We start from the raw sequence: 14861 nt of genomic DNA, 5'->3' as shown, positions 1-14861 counted from the left end.
GAAAGAAGAAATCACTTACTTCAGGATCGCTGCTCCCGAGGGAATGTTCGGATGCTGCCACATAGCCTTCCATGTGCACCAGAGCAGGCGGTTGAGGTTGCCAGAGAGAAGGAAAGGGAGAGTCAGCCTTGAGGTGAGGACTCGGATCCCTGCTGCTGGTTGGATGGTGTAGGCCAACCTTGGACCCCATGTCTGTATCCCTATCCCAGGGCCTAGATGGCTTCACCTCTGTAATAAGTGAGAGGATCTGAACTCTGACTTCTTCCAGCCTCAGATTCCCATCACTGTGCCTAAGAAGTGTCACCTTGTTCCTCCATAGGTAGCCACGGGGTCGATGTGTGCAACTCATTGTATTCCATCCCTTGTGTTTCCCTTCCTCTATTTTGTCTCATAATTCTTGTCCATTTCCTTTGTCCTTGTCATCTTCTACCAATCACATTATTGTCTGATATGGGAGCTCTGGAGGCCAAGATAAAGATATACTGTCACCTGGGGCTGGCATTGTGTTGCAGCAGGTTCAAGCGCCACCTGTGGGGACCCCTCCATGGGATCCCTGGTTGGTGTCCCTGCTCCTCCACTTCTGATCCAGTTCCCTGCTAAAGTGCCTCAGAAAGCAGTGTAGGATGTCTCGTGCTTGGGCCCTGCCAGCTGTTTGGAAGACTCTGATGGAGTTTTGGACTCCTGATTCGGCCTGGTCCAACCTGCTCATTGAGGTTCTTTGGGAATGAGCCAGTGGATGGAAGATTTCTCTGATTTTCCCTCTTTGTCTATAAATCTGCCTTTCAAGTAGTAAATAAATCTTTAAAAACCATATTGCCATGCACAGCAATACATCTATAGATCACTTACATGGGGAACAAGTGTCATGGACGCTTTTTGGGCCTTGGAAAGGTAATGAGGACCAACCCCATATGTCTGGGGTAACCTCATGGAGTTTGGAAATATTTAATCATCACTAGAATCCCATGTTTCCTGATCCACTTGAAAAGATGACCCAAAGTGGAGAGGAAATTTAATTTGTTCAAATTCTGGTAGTCGGCCAAGGAGGCAACAGGGTGTCCACAGCCATATCAATAAATGGGACTTGCTAGGGTTTTCACTGAGCAGTGGGAGGACTGGGAAGTAGGACATTGGCAGGCCTGAGGACAGGGAATGTGCTAGGCATGACTGGAGGGGGAACAGGCTGTGTTTGAAGCAGTGCATCTGAGGGGAACAGTGATGCCCAGTCCGGCTGCCCAGAGGCCCTCCACTGAGCCCAGTGCATTCCAGCCGATGAGGTCAGCAGCACCGTGTGTGTGTCCAGCCCAGGATCCCCTAACACACATCCTCTGGGCAGCCTGTACAGCTATGCAGTGTCTCCAGTAGCAGCTGGATAATGGCCTGTCACACAGTCTACTCCAAACACTAGACTTGGATGAGATGTGGAAGCCAAGATGAACCCAGAGTAATGGTTGGCCCTCACAGCTCTAAGATGCTGGGGCCTCCCCAGTCAGCCCAGAGCAAGTATTCTTTAACTCAACTGACCCTGGGTGTGTGTGTGTGTGGGGGGGTGCTCTTCTTCTTTCTGCCCTGAGCTGAGGATGAAGCACGGAGCCCTTACTGAGACACAATGGCAGCACCTTGCTCTTTGACCTGCAACCTTGTAAGAAAGAAATTTCTGTTCCTGATTAGTTACAGAGTCTCAGGTATTACGTTGTGGCCAGAAATGGACGAAGACAATGGTCAGTGCAAAACCCAGACATCTCTTGTGTTCAATTCGAAGGTAGTGCTGTCCTGTCACAATGCAGTGGATTTGATCTTTGCAATGGCAAAGCCGGGGGTGGTCAGTATTAAAGAAAATATAAAGTTTTAAATAGTAAAGCAAGAAATGATAGTTAAAAATTTCTATTGCTCCAATCCCATGGGCATAAAACCTCTTCGTACTCTATAATTAATATAAAAAAGAACAAATCAGATGTCTACATACAATGTCTTTTTTCCTCCTGAGTTCCTATGTCCTCTCAGAGTCCAAAGCAGTGGGTAACCCAAGCATTGCCCTAATTTGACCCTCTGGTCTTTGTGGGTGTTGCTCCTACCTGAAGAGCCTTCATCCTACTGTTATAGTCGGAAATGCTCTGCAAGACCCAATCTTGAGAGACACAAACACAGACAGTAAGTGTTCACAGAGAGTCTCTTCCTCCCTGGATTGCTCAGCATGACCCTGCCCCTTCTCTGTGCTCTCAGCCCCTTCCTGGGCTCTGTGGACCTGACCTTCAGGCAGACATTGACCACAGCTTCAAGCCTTCCAGGGAGAGAGAGGAGCTGACGGCAGCACCTCTCAACGTCTCCCTTGCCCTGGTGCGCTGCATGAGGATGCCTCCAGCCTGCATCTGAAACCCCCAATCCCAGCTGTGATGTGCACGCTCTTGGATGAGCTGGGGAGTGGGCTATCCAGGCTGAGAGAGCCTTCTGTGAGAGCTGCAGCTAATGGGGCAGGAGGAGCACTTTCTTCAGGAGTTCATGCTCCTTCCACCTGACTGGTCAGAGCCTGCACAGGTAACTGACCTGGCATGGGCTCCAACAGGCTCACAAGGTGAGGAGCGAGCCTTTCCAGCCCTGTGCTAGATCCCAGACCAGGGACCCTAGGAGGACAGCCAAGAGCCAGGCTGGGGCATGGCAACATCAGGAAGACAGAGCAGGCCTGGCCAGCCTTCCTGTGCACCACAGTGGGAGAACTCGAAGACTTCCCAGTGCTGCTAAACCACAGAAGTCTTTGGGTCACACAGAGGAGCAGCAAGGGCACATGGACCCCATCACTGCTCTGAGCTGGCCCTGTGCTGGAGCTTATGCCGCTCCCAACCTGACCTGTTACTGCAGTGTGCTGCAGGTGTAATGGCCCCTCCAGTTTCCCTGTTTCTGCCTGCACATTGAGGTGACTTCCAGAATCCTGTTCCCTGTTCAGGCCCCAAAGGATCAGACCTGGGATCCTCTCTGTATCTGGCCTGAACCTGAAATCCATCTCTCCCAAGTCACATCCTGCCCTTCTGGGCAGAGAGGTGGAGACCTGCCGCCTCTGACCCTCCCCAAGTTCTCCTGGTGGCATTGCCAGCATGACACTGGAAGATGGAAGCCACTGACAATGGAAGGGCCTCCTCTTACCAGGGCATTAGGGAGCCATCAGAGAGTGCTGAAGCCAGGATCAAGGATGTGTTGCTCGTTTTTACTCAGATGGGGACTCCTCCTTCTGTTTGCCCAGGTGATGCTGCTGTACTGATTCTCCTGGTCATTAAGTCATGGGATGCCTGCTGCCTGCCAGGGCCTGGACATCCTAGTGCCTTCCTTCTCCTCTGCTAGGGACCAGCCGCGGCTGTGCTCTGCTCCTTCTCATAGAGTTCACAGGAAGCTGCCCCTGATGTGCCCTAGACTTGCTGTGGCCACAGGGATTTTTTTTTCCTTTTAGCCCTCCTAGCAGCGGGCCCTTTGAAGCCATGGGGACAGTGATTTAGAGGTGAAAGATGGTAATGAAATATTGTTGGGGTGGATAATCTGTGGGCTACACAAGTAAATATTTGTTGGAGGAGCAGTCTCAGTACTTTGTTTCGTGGGAACCAGCTTGACACTTTCAGACCATCTAATTCCATGGAAATGCAATGCTGCTCCCCAGGAAGCTGCTCCCAGAGGAAATCCACAGTATCCTTTGTTTCCTTTTGTGTTCACACGAGCTTCACACAACAACCTTGAATTCTTTCCTTAGCAATGCCTTCTGGACAAATCTAGAACCTATTTCTTTCTTTCTTTCTTTCTTTTTTTTTTTTGACAGACGGAGTGGACAGTGAGAGAGAGAGACAGAGAGAAAGGTCTTCCTTTGCCGTTGGTTCACCCTCCAATGGCCGCCACTGCAGCCGGCGCACCGTGCTGATCCGATGGCAGGAGCCAGGATCCAGGTGCTTTTCCTGGTCTCCCATGGGGTGCAGGGCCCAAGCACTTGGGCCATCCTCCACTGCACTCCCTGGCCATAGCAGAGAGCTGGCCTGGAAGAGGGGCAACCGGGACAGAATCCGGCGCCCCGACCGGGACTAGAACCCGGTGTGCCGGCGCCGCAAGGTGGAGGATTAGCCTATTGAGCCACGGCGCCGGCTCTAGAACCTATTTCAACTGGGAGGTTCAGCAGGAATATTGTGGGATCCTCCAGACCCAGGGCATGGTTGACATGTTCCCCCTTGCAGTGCACAACCACCCATGGTTCCTCCTAAAAAGAGAGGCAAGAGTCCCCTTTGGCACTCAAATCTCAACCCGAACTCATTTGTCTGCGTTTTGCCACATTTCTTTTAGAGGACACAGATACCATGGTTAGACTAATGGATGACATCTTAGCAGCATGACTCAAGGGTCAGTGTTAGGTCTCACAATTCCTCCCTATCTGAAGGCTCCTCTTTCCCATATTGCTACCAGAACTGTGGGTTGTGCAGCTTCCCCGTGTTCTTGCTCCAATGCACAGATTAACTCAGAGGACGTCTTTCCCAGAGAAGACTCGTGAGTAGGGAAGTATGAAGCGGGAAGTAAGCTGAACAAGATAACGACACAAGGCAAGAGGCCTCCTGAGGAGTGAGATTTATTATTGCCTCCTGTAGCTGCTGATACACTCCCTGTGCTTCTGAAACACTGTTTTGTCCTTTTGTAGCTAGGTGAACATTGTCCCGGGAAGTTTTTGTTAGGTAAACTGATGTGAGTGATCAATATCTTTTATGCATATAATGAACTGCACCCATGTGAAGTGTACACCGTGTGAAGTGTTTACATATGTGTATAAACAAGTGTTCACTCTTGTTTATATACATATTCCTGTACCATGCAGCAATACCTCTGTGATTGCTTTTTTATGGAGATATCGATAGTGGCTTCAGAGGAACATAACTAGGGTAATACACACAAACTGCCAAACTCAGACACTCAGAACTGTAATACATGGGAACCCACAGAGATAAACCCCACCCCCATGCACAAGCCAGTGTCTTCCAGGGACCCCAGAAAATGATCATTACCCTTTATCAGGAAGTTAATTTCCCACCAGCGCACTCCTAGTCCTCTGTCATAGCAGGAATTGGGCGTCAGGTGGCCTTCCACACTAAAGCCCCCAAGATAGTCCCATCTGTGCTGTCATCTGGACTATTCGTACTACAGGGAGTAAGTGATTCCCGAATACATACCACTTGCTGTTCGTATTGAGATCACCTGTAATTAGAAAATGGCACCATGAGGGTCTGAACACTCTGTGTCCCTTTGCACCTGTCTTTAATGCCCTTGGTGACACTGGGAAACCCCGTGTGAAAGAGTGGTCCTATGGAGGGAACCCAAAGACATGAGCAGAGTGATCACACTCAGGCCAGCAGGCATGAGCTCTTCATGGGGAACGTGTCTCTCCAGTCCACTGTGGTTGGAAGTCACAATATTCCTTTCAAAAGAGGAAAAATGCTGCAGAGAAAAGCTTGCTGTGGTCCAGTCCTGATAGTCATTTTGTCCCTGTGTCCCGCGTCAGCTCTCTGTCGGTGTAAACTTTCCCTCTCAGTGGCCCTCACTGTGCACAGGGTGTATCATGGACCCTATCCATGGTCAGATTTTTCTTCTCTTCATCTGGTTGAGAAAGGAATAAGCCAAGGAAGGAACATTTCTGTTTTTGAGGAAGGCGGGGGCCCTTACCTCAGTATACTCTGGAGTTTCTTTATCCTCCGTGTCACCAGGAAGCTCCTCCCATGCATCCTCCAGGGGCACTAGACGGACATATGGTGACTGTCAGTACACTGGTGCATCAGGGAGCATTGGTGGACATGGGCATGGGGTGAGGGTTAAGGCCAAGGAGAAGAACGTGAAAGACCTGAGAAGCAGAGCCTTAAGCTTTCTAGCTCAAGGCAGCTTCATTCATGGGAACTATTCGGGGTCAATACCACCACGGTTGCTGTATTTCAGTAAGAGTCCTGGGACGACTCCTGCATGTTTAGAAACCAAATAAACGGCTACTGTCGTCTTGATGTTTCCGAAGATCACTACTACTCAGGGGTCAATATCTATTTATTGTATTTGAATATGTCATCTCTCCTATGAGCTTCTGAACTTAATTCAAAGCAACCGTTAGTGGGAGAAGGACTCAGTTGTAGGCAAAACACTGTGTTCATTTATTGCCAATCGCTAGTTGTCAACATGGGTAAATAAAGATTTTAAAATGCTAAAATTCTGCCATTTACAAATGAGCACCAGTTATCACGCGGTAACTTTTCTCCTGGCCTTCCTTTTTTATTACTATAATGGTACATCTTGTGGAGTGTAGCATAAGAATTCATTACATGCAGACAGTGTGTGATGATCAAATCAAGTGGGTTTACTTTTCCAGTTTCCTCAATATGTTTTATATTCTTTTGATTAATATTAAAGGCTTTCACCTGTTTGGAGTATAGTGTGATGTGTCAGATATGTATAGACTGTGTAGGGTACTGATGAGGGCTGTTAGCATTCCCCTTCCTTATTATGACAACTTTGGAGCCATTGAGCTCCTCTCTTCTATTTACTCCATTTATTCCTCCTGGATATTATGGACTATTGTAAACTCCTGGTCTTCCTTTTCCACGTGATGTGTGCGTACCCCTTGAGTCAACAGCTCCCCAGGCTCATGCAACCCAAAGCCAACGGCAGGATCATCTATCAAGGAAGTCAGCATGTGGTGGGCAGTGATGTCTCTCACCATGCTGCACAGGGGATTTGTGACAGGGTGATGAGCTCAAAAGAACCCTACAGGGTGTGCGCTGCTGGGTTTGAGCAATGATTTCTAAGGCTCGTGTTGATGATCTATGAAATCCAATCAAGTGTCTCCCTTTTTCTTGTCTGTTTTGGCCAGGTGCTGAGGAAAGACTGGACCTGACAGAGGTGGACCTTTGCTGTCCACCATGGTGCCACACAGCTCTCAGAATCTGTGAGTTGATGAGGATTTCTGTCTGTGTGTTTCATGTTCATGATGCTGCCAAAGCCTGCAATTTGGTGTACCTATTGCTACTTGGATCATGTGACCACAGAAATCAGCTTATAATTATGTACAGCTTTGGGATCTCTGTGGATCTGATAGTTCTTGGCACATAAGTACTGGAACTCCCTTGCATGGTGGTGCTGGTTATCCCATGGCTGGGAGTTCACTGCAGGCCAGTAGTCAGAAGGATCAAGCTGGGGACTTATTTGCCTCTCTTACTTGGGCCATCAAGGTCTTGGGCAATTTGTGTTTGCAGCATGTCTGTGTAAGCTGTGGAAATGTAACTTACCCTTCCGGCATTAGGTGGGGGTGGGGTTGAATGGGTTCATTTACATAGAGTGCCGCCAGTGATCAGATTCTTCTCAACTTTTGAGAACTTGAGCTGTGCATCGGAATGCATTTTCTAGGGAAAACACACACACACACACACACACACACACATGCACACTTTTAAAAACCATACACGATCAATCATAAAAACCTCACAACACTGATGCGCACAAACCCACACCATCTCTAAATGACCCAGCTCCTTCCAGGGCCTGCCTTAGATGCCCATGGCTATGCACTAGCCCATCTGTTTCTTTCACCACACCCGAGATCCTCTTATCCACCAGGAAGCTGGAATCAGGTTGAATCACCAGGGGAGAGCAGGCAGGAAGGTCCCACTCTCTCCTCCCTTCGGTTTCCCTCAACAACCGAGGGATTCCAGGATACGTACAGTTTTCGCTGGATCTCGAGTCCGTCTGCAACCAGAGAGAGAGAGTCCCTGTAGGACCGCATTCTGTCTGCACAGGGCTCCTGCCTGTGGGAAACCTGATGGGACACAGTGCATGAGGCAGCCGCCCCCAGATAAAGCACAGAGCACACTTGTGTGCAAGACACGACCTTCCGCAGGTGATGGCGCATGTCTGTTTGCTTGGCAAATACAAGATGCTCTTTTAAGAATGAAAAGTGCTACTGAGGAAATGCCCCGTACCACTTAGCTTGTAAACGCTGCTGTCGTTTTTTTAAATTTATTTGACAGATAGAGTTAGACAGTGATAGAGAGAGACAGAGAGAAAGTTCTTCCTTCCGTTGATTCACCCCCAAAATGGCTGCTATGGTCGGCGTGCTGCACTGATCTGAAGCCAGGAGCCAGGTGCTTCTCCTGGTCTCCCATGTGGGTGCAGGGCCCAAGCACGTGGGCCATCCTCCACTGCCTTCCTGGGCCACAGCAGAGAGCTGGACTGGAAGAGGAGCAACCAAGACTAGAACCCAGCACCCATATGGGATGCTGGTGCCACAGGCAGAGGATTAACCAAGTGAGCCACAGCACCGGCCCTGCTGCGGTCATTTTTGAAGACCATCTTGAGTCAGGTCTCACTTAATAATAGGCGAGCACTTAATTTATACCAACAGGAAAGTTGTGGGAGTCATCTGCAATGTATGCATCCAGATTTTCAATTTGAGAAAGAAAATTGATTGTAAACAAAGAAACAAAGGCACCCATACCTTGGCAAGCGGTGTGGCCTTCTCCTCTGCCCTGTGTTTGGTGTGTTCTTCCACCAGGTCATCGGGGGCAGCTGGGAGGACACAGGGTAACTGTCAGTAAATTCGAGTTGTGGACGAGTTAGGCAGGGACACTTGCCTACGTGGACACGGGACTAGGACTTGTGGGTTGGTGAGCAGTGAACAACATGGACAGTTCTGTGCTGCACTCAGTGACAGAGCAAGAAAAAAAGCCAGCCCCACGCCCACAAGCAATTCAGAAAGGCCACCGGAAGCGGGCTCTGAACTGCTCGTGGACACTTTGGGGCCATCCTTGTAGGTGGGTGAAAGAAGGCCAAGCAGAGGGGCGGGAAATAAATGAGAAACGGGGTCTTGATTTCTTGCCCAAAGCAACCAAGTCAATGTGAAATAGTTTGAGGTAGTCACGTGCTGTAGTGCACTGACTCCTTTGCAAGGTCTCATCACTGCTCCTGCCCATTTTGTAGGCCATGGAAATCCCCAGTTTTTCTTGAAGTGTTCCAACATCACTTACCTCCATGGCTCAACATGAGCTGCTGCCTCATTGGCTGTCTGTTCTGTTGGATATTTGTATTTTGATATTTTAAGATTTATTTTATTTCTTTGAAAGGCAGAGACAGGGAGAGAGTGGGGGTGGGGAGAGAGAATCTTCTATCTGCTGGCTCACCCTCCAGATGGCTGCAATGGCCACGGTTAGGCCAGGCTGAAGCCAGGAGCCTGGGTCACCTCTGGGTCTCATATGTAGACAGCAGGGGCCCAGGCACTTGGACCATCCCGCACTGTTCCCAGGAACAGTAGCAGGAGCAGGAACAGCAGCTGCTGGGACTCAAACTGGAGCTCCAGTAGGGACAGGCTTTCCTCATGCACCACCGTGCCAGGCCCTCTGTTGGGTGTTTTAAGTTGCTATGGGGAAGCAGACATATTACTTATTATTTTAATCATTTGGAAGGGAACACTGCAGTGGCATGAATTATTTGACAATGCTGGCATACCTTATTCCTGTGTGCTGCAACTGTTGTCATCATACCCACTGTAAATTCTGCAGTTATTAAGAAAGAAATCTACCTTCCCCTCTCCTTCCATCCCTGGCTTATCTGTACTTTCAGTTCCTTTTGGTTTGTTTCTTGTGGACATGCCACTTTAAGGGAAACACGCAGTGTTTGCCTTTAGTGCTTGCCTTTTCCAGTAAGCATTGTGTGTTACCACGTCCATCCATGTTGTGGTATACATCAAACTTTGATTGTCTGTATACTCCATTTTCATCACACGTTCATTTGTTGGTGGACACTGGGAAATACTCCAGTTCTGTGTCTCCACCTTCTGCCTGCTATGAACGTTGGGGTAGAGAGATACCTGCTTGCCCCCTGCTTTCCACTTTTTGGTGATTTATACCACAGGTGGTATATGAGGTGAGAAACTACCTGATAGTCCTTAGGTACATGATAGGGATTCATGTCAAAAATGAAAGCAACTCAGTTAAAAATGGTAAATTGACACGTGCACAGTGAAAGTATCCCGGTAGCCAGCATGCATAGGGAGCAGTGCTCAACACCGTCTGCTGTAAGGAACCATGAACTGAGATGACAATGAGTCCAGGAACCATGAATCAGGATACTGTGACCCAGGCATCCCACTGCCACAGAGAAGGCCAACAAATGATCACACCCACAGCTGTGACAAGGGCTCACAGCGTTGTGCAGAGAAAGTGCAACTGTCCAATGGTGCTGTCAGTGAAGAGGATGTGGTAGAACCCTGTCTTCAGGGCACATGTGCCTGCTTGATGAAGAGGGAGAAAGGCACGGTTCATGCTAGAGAATTGCTGGACCTTGGAAACATGGTGCTGGGTGGGAGAAGCCGCACACCAAGGGTCACCTTTCCTGTGGTTCTGTTTATATGAGAAGCATGTCGCAAAGAAATTCAGAGACAAAGTACATTCATGATTGCCAGGGCCTGGGATTAAGTGAAGGGAAGAGATTGCTCAGTGATAAGTGGTTTCCTCTGGGGTGGTGGTGAAATGGTTTTTGAAATCTTGCAGGTGTCTGCACATCCATGCAAATATTTAATAAAACGACATCAGTGTTTGATTTAGCAGGTGATTTTTGGGATGAATCCTTTACACATCAGTAACATAACCAGAAAATGGTCCCAGAACCTGCATCTTAGTGTAGTGGGCAAAGCCTGTCTCCTGCAATGCCAGCATCCCATATGGGCTGGCATTGGGTTCATGTACCAGCTGCTCTACTTCAGTGCAGCTCCCTGCGAATGGCCTGGGAAAGCAGCGGAAAATGGCCCAAGTCCTTGGGCTCCTGCCACCATGTGAGAGACCCAGAAGAGACTCTTGGTTCCTGGCTCTGGACCAGCTCAGCTCTGGCTGTTGTGGCCATTTGGGGAGTGAGCCAGAAGATGGATGAATCTCTCTCTCTCTCTCTATCACTGTCTTTCAAATAAATAAATAAATCTTTAAAAAAAACAAAAGGAAAGGGCCCACCTTCCAGGCTTAACTGACATCAGAAGAGCTTGAAGGTCATCAGCTCTGTCCTTACAACAACAAGAAGTCTGAACCAAGTGGAAATGGAAGGCTCCACTTAGAACCCTCAGACAGTGGAAGTTCCCAGGCGAGCCGCCACCTGAAGTTTCTGGCTGCAGATGGAGAAGCCGACAGGCACAGCCGACATTGTCTCACTGGAGAGGGGTCACGGAGCCAGTTGCTCACAGGAATGCATACATGGGAATGGCCTGCAGAGGCTGTGTGCACCTGCTTCCCAGTGAGCACCCGCAGGGTCCAGTCTCACGGGGCCACCACACTCTGACAGGCGTGTGCTCCACGAGTCCACCATTCTCATGCTGAAGGTCAGAGGAAGTCCACTGTGGGCTCAGGTTAGGGGGAAATTGCAACTGGAAATAGTCGGGTGGGAAAGCTCCCAGTGTGAATTATTCTCCGGTAGACAAAAAACTGAGGTAGAACATAATATGACATAATGCTTCCCTTCTCACTGCCAACAGGGTGTTCATGCAACAGCAGTGAATGACAGTGGAGCAGCAAATACGCCCGTCCAGGAACAATCAAGGCAGACGCTCTCCAACTGTCTACAGCAGTCTTTACTGTGCATGTGCCTACAACAGAGCGTCAAAATCCTTGAGGCCAAAATTAATGGAGCAGAAAGACAGACCAGTTCACGGTTATCAATGAAGACTTCAACACCACGTCACAAGTTACTGCCAGGCCCAGTAGGAGGGAACAAGTGAAGGCAGAGTGGCAAAGAACAACACCAGCGTGGGATCCGTCGTGCTCCCCTGCCAGATATGTCATCATATCGTCATGTCGTCACAGCAGGACCTGGGAAGGGGACCTTCGCTGGCCACGAAGTCACTGGAGGTTGAGTCACTTAGGTTGAGTTCATACTGGAGTAGGGTGGGCCTGTTCTCATCTGACAAGTGTTCCTACAAGATAAGAAGAGAGGCCCGGGGTGGGAGAATGCCATGGGATGGTGGGAGAAGAAACGCAAGGGCTGCAGTACCCACCCAGGAGACCCAGGGCTTCCAGGAGCCCAGCACAAGCTGGGAAGTGAAGGAAAAGGTTCTCTTATGACTTTCTGAGGGCGCCTGGCCATACTTGCACCCGGAGTTCTGACACCCAACCTGCAGACTCACGAGACAATGTTTCTCGTACTTCAAACCAACCAACCAACCTGGACCTTGCTTTGACACTCTAGGAATCTAATCTGGGCACCATCAGCCAACCAGGTTCTATTGCCATTTAGAGAAATTTCAGCAGCCAGAAACACATTCTTCTCTGGGTCAGATCAAGTTTCCACGGTAGACCAAAGAATGACTCCTTTCACACACAGTACTTAAAATAATACGTGTTATACAAAATACACTACTTAGTCATTACGGTATCGCACTAGAGTTCAATAAGGAAAGATTGCTTGGAAAATCCCCCAATAAATATGGAGGCTGTATAACATACTCTCCAAAACAAATGGGTCCAATGTAGAGTCTATGGAAAAGTTAAACTATTTGAACAAAAATAGTTTGTGGGTTGTATTGAAGCAGTGCTCAGGAGGAAAATGTTACCACTGAATGAAAGACATTAGAAAATGAGGGTGATCTTCTCTGGCTCTCCTTCTATCTCTGAGACTCTGGCTTTCAAATAAACAAATAAAAATCTTTACAAAATAAAAAGAAAAGAAATGAGGGTGATTTACAATAATAAGGGATTCTTATGCCCTGGGAAACCAGAGGGCCAAAGGGCAACACAATGCATATTACACATATAAAAGAAACCAATGTGATAAAAAAAAAATAGGAACTCAATAGGGAAAACCCAAAAGTCAAAAATCAGATCTTTGAAAAGATCAGTAAGATTGTGATACCTCTCCCTCTCCAAGCACAAAAAAAAAAGAAGAAACATTGTATTGTCACATCCTTGCCACTGATAGCAAGTACAATAAAAAGAAAATAAGGAATTACTTTGCCTACTGTGTGCCCACAGATTAGACAGATTCCGTGAAACAGACCGATTACTCCAGAGTCAGAAACTACCCACACTAAACAAGGGGAGATGGACCCTCTGAAGAGCCTTTACAATTAGGAAAGACACGAACGTATGAGTTTGCAAGAAAGTAAGGTGCTAGGCTCAGATGGATTCATTGGTCAATCGCATCCTATTCTTACCAAGAAAACGTCATGCCACATAATCGTAGGTACTTACCCAGTTAACGTTAAGAATAATGTCCTCACAGAACCTGCCACAGGAATGCTCCAGGTGGCTTCTTCCTGCTTGCTGAAATTAGAAGCCACTAAGAAGTCCTCTAATACTGGGAGGACCGTCAAAGATGGGATGTTGCTCAGTGATGACAATCATTCAACAATCAGCCTACAAAAAGATTTAAAAGAATTCCTAGATCTGTCGCCAAGTCACATGGACCTGCAGACTCTGTGGTTGCAACTCTAGGAAATTCTGAACAGAACGAGTATAAAGACAGTAAAATGACCAGTCCTGGGTCATGTTCTGGGGTCTTTTGGGGGTTCTGGGAGACACGGGTAGAGATGAACGGGTGATGCTCAGGTCATGTTTAGGGCAGTGAAACCACTGTGTATTGGTGGTGAGTGACCTGAGGCATCTGTGGAACTCAGAGAACTCTACCACCAGAGTCAGTCTTGGTGCCAACTTCAGAGCTGAGTAATAGCGACCTGTCACTGTTGGTTCAGTTTCTATAACATATGTATCCTACCAGTGGAAGTGTCAATAGAAAAAGGGAAACTGGGAATTCAGTATGAGAACTTTCTGAACTCTATATTCAATTTGCATGCTCATCTCCAACTGTTACTATTAATGTAGAATCTGGTGACACTGTCTCAGGAAGAGGTCTGCTTCAGCCCCTGTTGCACCATCAGGTAAATGTCTAAACATTAGCCTGAGAGGTTGCCATTGACAGTGAACCCAAGGTTAAGTTGTTAATACAGCTTTCCCCTGTACTGGGCACCCTGCTGATTGATTTGACCATTTTACTGTGCGTACATGGAATAAAAGATAGCATAGGCTTTTTAAAGCTTTGTCATCACCATGAGACCTTGAATAAAGTAGAATCTTGACTTTTGAATGAGCTTGATGATCAATTTACACTGTACCTTCGTCGACTCCTTCACAGGGTGCATCCTGTTCTTTGGCAAGACACGGATTTTTCTGACTTTCTCGATAGGACGGACGGTAGATATTCTTGACTTCCGAGTTGCTTTTCTTCTTAAACTCTGGAGACAAGACCCTGGAACAGTATGACAGTACAGACAGCTGTTGACATCCCACTGGCAGGAGACCACAGGGAAGTGTGTGCTCATTTGGCTGAAGTTCTAACTTTGGTGCCAGTTTTCACCTTGAGTATTACAGAGCCACCTCCAGAATCAGAGTTGGATACTAGGCAGATGTGCAGTGTGGTGAACACTTCTACTCGACAGTCTGATAGTGCGGGTGAATACCTCACTTGAGATGAGACTGTGGACAGGCATCAGAAGACAGTGGCTGAGAGCAGAGGGGCTGGTACCAGAAGGTCTGTGTTCAGCTCCTGGAGGGAAGCTGCATGTACCTGGGAAAGTTGCGCAGGCACCACCCCACCCCCACCCCCGCAGTGTCTCAGGTCCCTATTATGAGATAGAGAAATAATGCTATGTCCATGTGATGTGTTGTCAAGCTCAGGTGATTAAAAACACGTGAAGCTTTACCAAGCTGATGCTGCATAATTGTCTGAAATTGTTCACTCTCCAAATGTCAGAGAATGAGTGTGTCACTCGGTAGTGGCTGCATACAGGGAGTGTTCTTGGATGACCCCTGAGGCAGACAGGGTGGGAGTTCCTCTTCCCC

General features: G+C 48.1%; 1 long non-coding RNA gene across 1 annotated transcript in view; it reads left to right on the top strand.

The window, feature by feature from the left end:
- LOC108175821 (uncharacterized) overlaps positions 1-14593 on the top strand; it is a 193388-nt gene extending 178795 nt beyond the window's left edge. Inside the window, exons 9-10 of the long non-coding RNA XR_016223615.1 lie at positions 6866-6940; positions 14155-14593. This is a non-coding gene — a long non-coding RNA (uncharacterized LOC108175821). The remainder of the gene's footprint in view (positions 1-6865; positions 6941-14154) is intronic.
- Positions 14594-14861: the final 268 nt, after the last annotated feature.

Source organism: Oryctolagus cuniculus, chromosome 17, assembly GCF_051225735.1.
Source record: "Oryctolagus cuniculus isolate XC-2025 breed Fujian yellow rabbit chromosome 17, ASM5122573v1, whole genome shotgun sequence".
Classification (NCBI taxonomy): domain Eukaryota; kingdom Metazoa; phylum Chordata; class Mammalia; order Lagomorpha; family Leporidae; genus Oryctolagus; species Oryctolagus cuniculus.
Note: the sequence above shows the minus strand (reverse complement) of the source record. Positions and strands in the feature narration are given on the sequence as shown.